Here is a 7138-nt window from a genome sequence, read left to right as displayed (position 1 = left end):
CTCTCAAGTGTGTCATTCACCACGGGCTTCTAATTTTATGGTAAAATTGTAATTCATCCAACACCTCAAAGCCTCTAAAAAACCCTAGAGTGTCTACTTCCTAGGTTGATAGATTACAAACGCACCCATTGGTTTTGGATATGGACACACTAATTTGTTATAAAATATATTTCATAAATTTTAGATACCAAATCACTTATTTAAGCACATGCGCAACACGTAGGTTTACATCTGGTGTCAACAAAATTGCAGAGATTAGGATTTAATTGTTGTTGAACAATTAAAGGCTTGTTTGGGTTATCCTTAGCCTGTTACTTGCTATCCTAAGTTATCATCATTCTTATATTTTTCCAAACAAAAGGGTTATTGGGTGTTGTACCTTCTATACAAAATTCTGCATAATTATGAAATTGAATATATGCATAAACTTAGTCCTCACGTTACCATTATTTAGCTGTTTATGGAACCTTTATTACTTAAGGGTGTGTTTGCTAGTGGAATTTGGGAGGGTTTTTAAAAGCTAAGTTTATTAAACACTTGCCATCCGCCCACAAGATGTGCCATGGATGAAGGCAAGAACGATACAAACAAGGAGCTCAGTTTATAGACTAAAGCTCAAAATAACCAACACAAGGGATCAGCCCAGCAACGAAAAAACAATTAGAAACACAGCTAAAAACTAACTTATTTCATCGTCATTGCAGTTGCAGTGCACAACAATGATTCAATGTTGTTTCATCTTATTGAACTACAGATAGCAGCAAGAAGCACCAAGATTACATCATCTTCATTTGAATTGTCTAATCTTCTTTATTACCGAGTGCTTTAGATTTCTTCAATGATTTCAGCTCATCAATCAACTGAATCAAGTTGTTGTAAGAGTGTCCACCTTCCTCTATAGTCTTCTTGGCAGCATCACCAAGTTTCTTTGCTCTCATCCTCATTTCTATGCTCTCTTGGTCACTTCCCATCAAAATCTTTACAGCCTTCGCTATCTCTTCCCTTTTCACCACTACATCTTCACTACTAGTGCTAGTCCATAACTTGTTTTCTATTGCTCCAACTGGGACCGCTATTTTCAAAACATCAACGAGCAACTTTTCATTGTAAAATTGATCACCAAACATTGGCCATGTAATCATTGGCAAACCAGCATTTATGCTTTCAAGAGTTGAGTTCCAACCACAGTGAGTCACAATCGCTCCTGTTGCAGGGTGATCCAATATAAAGAGCTGTGGTGCCCAATTCCATATGATATAGCCCTTTTTGCTTTCTTTCATCCTTTCCTCAAAATCTTGAAGGAAAGTGTTTTCACTCTCATCCCTCTCCTTTTTCCTTACAACCCAGATAAAATTATGACCTGAATTTTCAAGCCCATGTGCAATTTCTACAAGCTGAGCATGAGTTAGCCTAGCTAGACTTCCAAAACTTACATACAGTACGGACTCGTTTTGCTTTGAGTTAAGCCAATTCAACCAGTCTGCCTCTTTTCCAAGCTCCTCTATGCGTCCCCTATTGGCCTTTTTATCATTATCCTTGTCAGCCCATGATGAAACTGGTCCTACACTCCAAGATTTGATCCCCATGCTAGTGTTACCAAGTTTTTGATAATCACTTTCCAGTTCATGAAAACTATTGTATAATGTTCCATAACTTTTTCTCTGTGATTCAAACATTGCTTCAAAATAGTCAGTGTGAGGACTCTTTGTCCTTATCCAATTAGGAAGCTGCAGAGGAGTCATCTCAATTGTATGAGGAAAGCAAGGAATAGTAAATTTCTGTGTATCAGAAACTAAATTATCTTGAGGTCTATACTTCATGATCAAATCAGCTGCACAGTTGGAGAAGATGCTTAAGCCGTAAAAGTGAATTCTTGGAATACCTAGTTTTGAAGCTTGTTCGGCGGTCCAAGGCTGCATCATATCTGTCACTATACAATCAGGTTGAAGGTCTTGAAGCAAAGCCTCAATCGAATCTCGGAGCATGTATGTTCCAAGGCCGATTTTTTGTTGTATTTCAAATGAAGTTGCATCTTTGAAGTTTTCAACACCATCAGGGAGACCAACTTGAGCTGAAGGGAACTGAATAAGTTGAGTTTTAATAGGGTATCCTGAATTGAAGTCACTGTCTATGGCTTTTTGGAATGTTGAGGCATTAGCATGTGTAGCTATGATGGTAACATTAACACCATGCATAGCAAATAATCTTGCAGTGTCAATCATAGGATTCATATGGCCAGGACTTGGATGTGGAATAAATGTTACATGAAGTTGGTTATGGGATTGTTGAGATTCCATTGTTGCGAGGAGAATTGATAGGTAGGTTCCAATAAATGAACATCAGTTTGAGGTGCTTATATATAACAAAGCATTTGTCTTTCCTTCGTACGGTATAACAGATTCACATGAATGAAGACTGTACGCTTTAATTTACAACCACTCGACATCCATCCACCAATTTATCTCGTGAGAGGCGAGACTCACGAGTATCACGAACTGTTTCGTACCAAAATGTGCATCTTATATTTCTTACGGACAATCCCTTTTTTTTTTTGACAAATAAAAAAATATTCATTCACTCAAATCGATATAGTACATCATTCAACACTACTAAAAACGTTAAAGATGAATATGTAAACAAACTCATAGCATCCAAGTTAACAGCGTATAACGGCATAATGCCTTCAAAAATATATGATAAAATTAAAGTGACCAGAATACCATGCATCCAAATCTGCAATGTTGACGTCAAATCTTTGATTGAATAATTGATCTTTCAATATTAATCAAATGAACACCGCAAAAAAAGGCCGCACAAGACGATAAACAACATACCATCACACTCAGATGATGAAATCACGAAGAAAAAAACCAAGATCTAGGTGAAAATTACTTATTTTGATTGAAATTAGAGAGACAAAAAATATGAAAACGGGTGATTTCAGGTAAAAAAATTGACCCAAAATCACCCCTCATTGAAGAAACTAAAGAGAAAACCTAGAGAGAAAAAACTAGGGTCGGCTTGTTTGAAAGGGAGAGTGCTGTCTAATTTTTTTTTTCGATGTCGAGTTCTACAAACCTTTCTTCATTTTACAAGACAAAATCGAATATCTATTACCGACTAAAAAGCATTCTACCTAATAAAACAAGATGCACGAAAATAGAACACCAATTATGATAACCTAAAGCAAGATTTACATGTTTTGTCTTAGTCACCAAAATAGGGTCAAGATCCTCTCAATTTATTAGTCACTCAATTTCTTCCATTTGGAGACACATAGAAATTTAAAAAATAATTAATAATAATGGGACTCAGTTAGTGATAGTAGCTTTATTTTATCCAAAAACTGATGAATTGTTTCTTCCTTATGGTTGCAGGGACGGACCCATCGTATGGCTAAGTGTGGCTATAGCCAAACCAGATTATTACCCAATTTTTTCCTTCATAAAATAAACCTAAACAATACATTATATTTTTTTTTGACAAAAAAAAAAAAAAAGACTCGTGTTGTTAGTATATCATGGTTTTTCACATAGCCTAGTAGATTCTCACTTAATATGAACTAGTAAAAGACTCGTGTTTTCGCACGGGTCACGTAACAATGCGATAATTATATAAAAAATAATTGGATTGTTAATATTATAGAACCTTTATATATATTAAATAGAAATTATGAGTATTAATGTAATGTTTTTATTAAATATTTTTCTCTTATATATACAAAAAAATTGTTAAATAGTTGAGTCACATCAGTAATGAATTCCATTTCCTTATATATGGGAAAACAAATTTTAATGAAGATATCTAAGAAAGTTGATATGATACAAATTTGAAAATTCATGACTATTTTCAAAATCAAAATTAATGGTCCTCGTGGGCTTAGCTCAGTTGGTAGGACAATGCATAATATATGTAAAAGTTTGGGGTTCGATCCGTTTGGGGTTCGATCCCGTCCATCACCAAAAAAATCAAAATTAATGCGGTGTTTCTATTAAATAACTTTTTATTTTATTTGCAAAAGATTGTTCAATGTTTGCCCTGCACCCGTTGCAGATTTTATGTACTTATATCGGCATAAACAATTTTTTATATACATACATGAGAAAGTCGATATGATAAATTTTTGAAAACCCATGACTATTTTCAAAATCTAAATTAATGTAGTGTTTCTATTAAATAACTTTTTATTTTATATGCAAAAGATTATTCAATGTTTGCACCGCACCCATTGCAGATTTTAAGTATTTATATCTGCATAAACAAGTCGATATGATAAAATTTTGAAAACTCCCAACTATTTTGAAAATTTTTATTTTATATTTTAAACACTATTAAATATTTAAACCGCACTCGTTATGGATTTTATATGATAGTAGAGGAAATTTTTTATGTACTGATATGTGATAATCGATATGATAAAATTTTTAAAACTTGTGACTATTTTCAAAATATTAACATTAATGCAGTATTTCTATTACTTAAATTTTTATTTTATATTAAAAACACTCTTCAATGTTTGCACCTTTCCCGTTACAGATTTTAAATGTTTATATCTGCAGAAACAAATTTTATATACATATATGAGAAAGTCGATATGATAAAATATTGGAAATTCATGATTATTTTCAAATATAAACATCAATGTAGTGATTCTATTAAATAAATCTTCTTCCCCTTAATTTCTAGCGCCACACGAATTGTTGTACTCTTTTTCGCCATCAGTCGGATCACCACCCACCTTTTACTGTCTATAGAGGCGTCCATAGTGAGACATGAAGCGCCTTTTAAATTTTTTAAATTGTGGACTTCTCATGAGGATTGTCGTAAATTGGTTATGGAGTCTCAGTCGAAAAATGTTAGTGGTTCTTGTGTGGTCCATTTACAGGTTAAATAGCAAAATTTAAAGCTAAATATTTTTAATCATGGACTTCTCATAAGGATTGTCGTAAACTGGTTATGGAGTCTTGTTCGAAAAATGTTAGAGGTGCTGGTAAGGTCTGTTTACAGGTTAAATTGCAAAATTTAAAGCAAGTTTTCAAGAGTAGGAACCGTACGGTTTTTGGTGATGTGGACAGGCAGGTCTGTTTGGCTCTAGACGAAGTTGATCGGATACAGCAACTGGTTGATTCAGAAGGTTTATGGGATGATCTTTATGCACAAGATCTTGCGGCTCAGTTACTTTTGCTAATGACGTTGAACTATCATGATCAACTTTGGATGGAAAAAGCAAGAAACCAAAGTTTTATTCATGGGAATCGAAATACTTCTTATTTTCATAGGGTGACCAAGATTATAGCGGCTTCCAAAAATATTACTTTTTTATACGATGGGGATACAGTTATTCGTGAGCCAGAGGCTGTAACAACCCGTTTTTTGCTAGAATTATTTCATTTAGTTATTATGTGTGTTTACTTGTGTTGTATGTGATTATTTACCTTTGTGTGTATTTTATTCGGGATTAGTGGATTTTGGCTTAAGGAGGGTATTTTAGTCATTTTAGACACAGGGGTGTTTTGGTCATTTGGTGAGCAGGGGTAAACTAGTCATTTTATTAAGAGGGTTATTTTTGGTGTTTTAAGTGGGAATAATTATTTTTACTAAGTTACTAGTGAGTTGTGGTAATTATTTTAGAGACGGTAACTATTCGTTAGTTTGACGGTTTAAGTGAGTAATAACTATGGTAAATTAGTTGGTAAGAATATTGAGCTCATTAAGACAACTAGGGACTAAGCCCATTTGTGTAGTGACAATATAAACACTAGTCTTATGAGAAAATTAGGTCATTATCTTCATTCACTCATTTTTACAAAACATTTTGAGATAGAGATAGAAATAGAAAGGGGATCTAAAGGAGAAAAGAAGAGCTCGAGAGAGAAAGCTTGGGATTGGTGGCTAGGAGCTAAATTAAAGCTAGAAATTGGATTCTTGAAGATTAGAGGTAAGGGGGATAGTGCTCTTTCGTAATTAAGTCATAATCTAGTATTTCCACCTATGTGTTTAAGTGCTTTCGTGATAATTGTGATTTTTTGTGGTTTTGAATGATAAAATTCATGCTCCTATTTTGTGAAATTGTGGGTATGATAAACTTCATGAAATTGTTGTGTTATGTGCTTGAACTTCATAGTTATTGTTGTTGATAAGTTATTTTGATGATTTTTGCTTAAAGTAGAGAAAAGGAAGTTGTTGTTGTTGATTATTGGTGAATTCGTACTTACATGCTATGAATGTTGTTGATGGTTGTTGATAATGATGATTCATAAATTGGGTGTGATATATGTGTTGTTGTGTGTGTGAGTTGTTGTTTGTAACACCCACGTCGTGGCTTTCGATATCCCGCTAGGTGGATACGAAAGGTTCCCGACCTAAGGGGAACGGTTTAAGCCGCAAGGGACCCCCACGACAATAGTAGGAACCGAAACACATCGGAATGAGAGGGATCCGGAGGCCGTGTAGGTATGGGACTACATGGTTGAAGGAAGGCTTATAAGAATTGTTAGGTACTACCCATATCAACAAGATGCATCTTCTTTTCGGGAGCTCAATCCATAGGAACTCCACAGTTAAGTGTGCTTGGCTTGGAGTAGTACTAGGATGGGTGACCTACCGGGAAGTTTCCCGGTAAGCATGTGAGTGAGGACAAAGCATGCTGAAAAGACTCGTGTTGGTTTGTGGGGTTAGTCGGCAATCCTGTAAGCAGTCTGGGATGTTACACTTGGTATCAGAGCAGACCTCTCCCAGTACGGTGTGGTTCGGGGACGAACCAGGCGGAAGCTGGTGGGCATGTAACACCCACGTCGTGGCTTTCGATATCCCGCTAGGTGGATACGAAAGGTTCCCGACCTAAGGGGAACGGTTTAAGCCGCAAGGGACCCCCACGACAATAGTAGGAACCGAAACACATCGGAATGAGAGGGATCCGGAGGCCGTGTAGGTATGGGACTACATGGTTGAAGGAAAGCTTATAAGAATTGCTAGGTACTACCCATATCAACAAGATGCATCTTCTTTTCGGGAGCTCAATCCATAGGAACTCCACAGTTAAGCGTGCTTGGCTTGGAGTAGTACTAGGATGGGTGACCTACCAGGAAGTTTCCCGGTAAGCATGTGAGTGAGGACAAAGCATGCTGAAAAGACTCGT

At 35.7% G+C, this 7138-nt stretch overlaps 1 pseudogene across 1 annotated transcript; it reads right to left on the bottom strand.

Annotated features, from left to right (window-relative positions):
• Window positions 1-510: 510 nt before the first annotated feature.
• On the bottom strand, window positions 511-2330 carry LOC146908215 (soyasapogenol B glucuronide galactosyltransferase pseudogene; annotated as a pseudogene). Its single transcript, XR_015019698.1, has one exon. The product of XR_015019698.1 is annotated as a soyasapogenol B glucuronide galactosyltransferase pseudogene (transcript).
• Between the last annotated feature and the right edge of the window lie 4808 nt (window positions 2331-7138).

This window comes from Medicago sativa, chromosome 7, assembly GCF_051527215.1.
Source record: "Medicago sativa cultivar Bolivia chromosome 7, Bolivia_mono, whole genome shotgun sequence".
Taxonomy (NCBI): Eukaryota; Viridiplantae; Streptophyta; class Magnoliopsida; order Fabales; family Fabaceae; genus Medicago; species Medicago sativa.
This window is presented reverse-complemented; position numbering and strand designations above follow the sequence as displayed.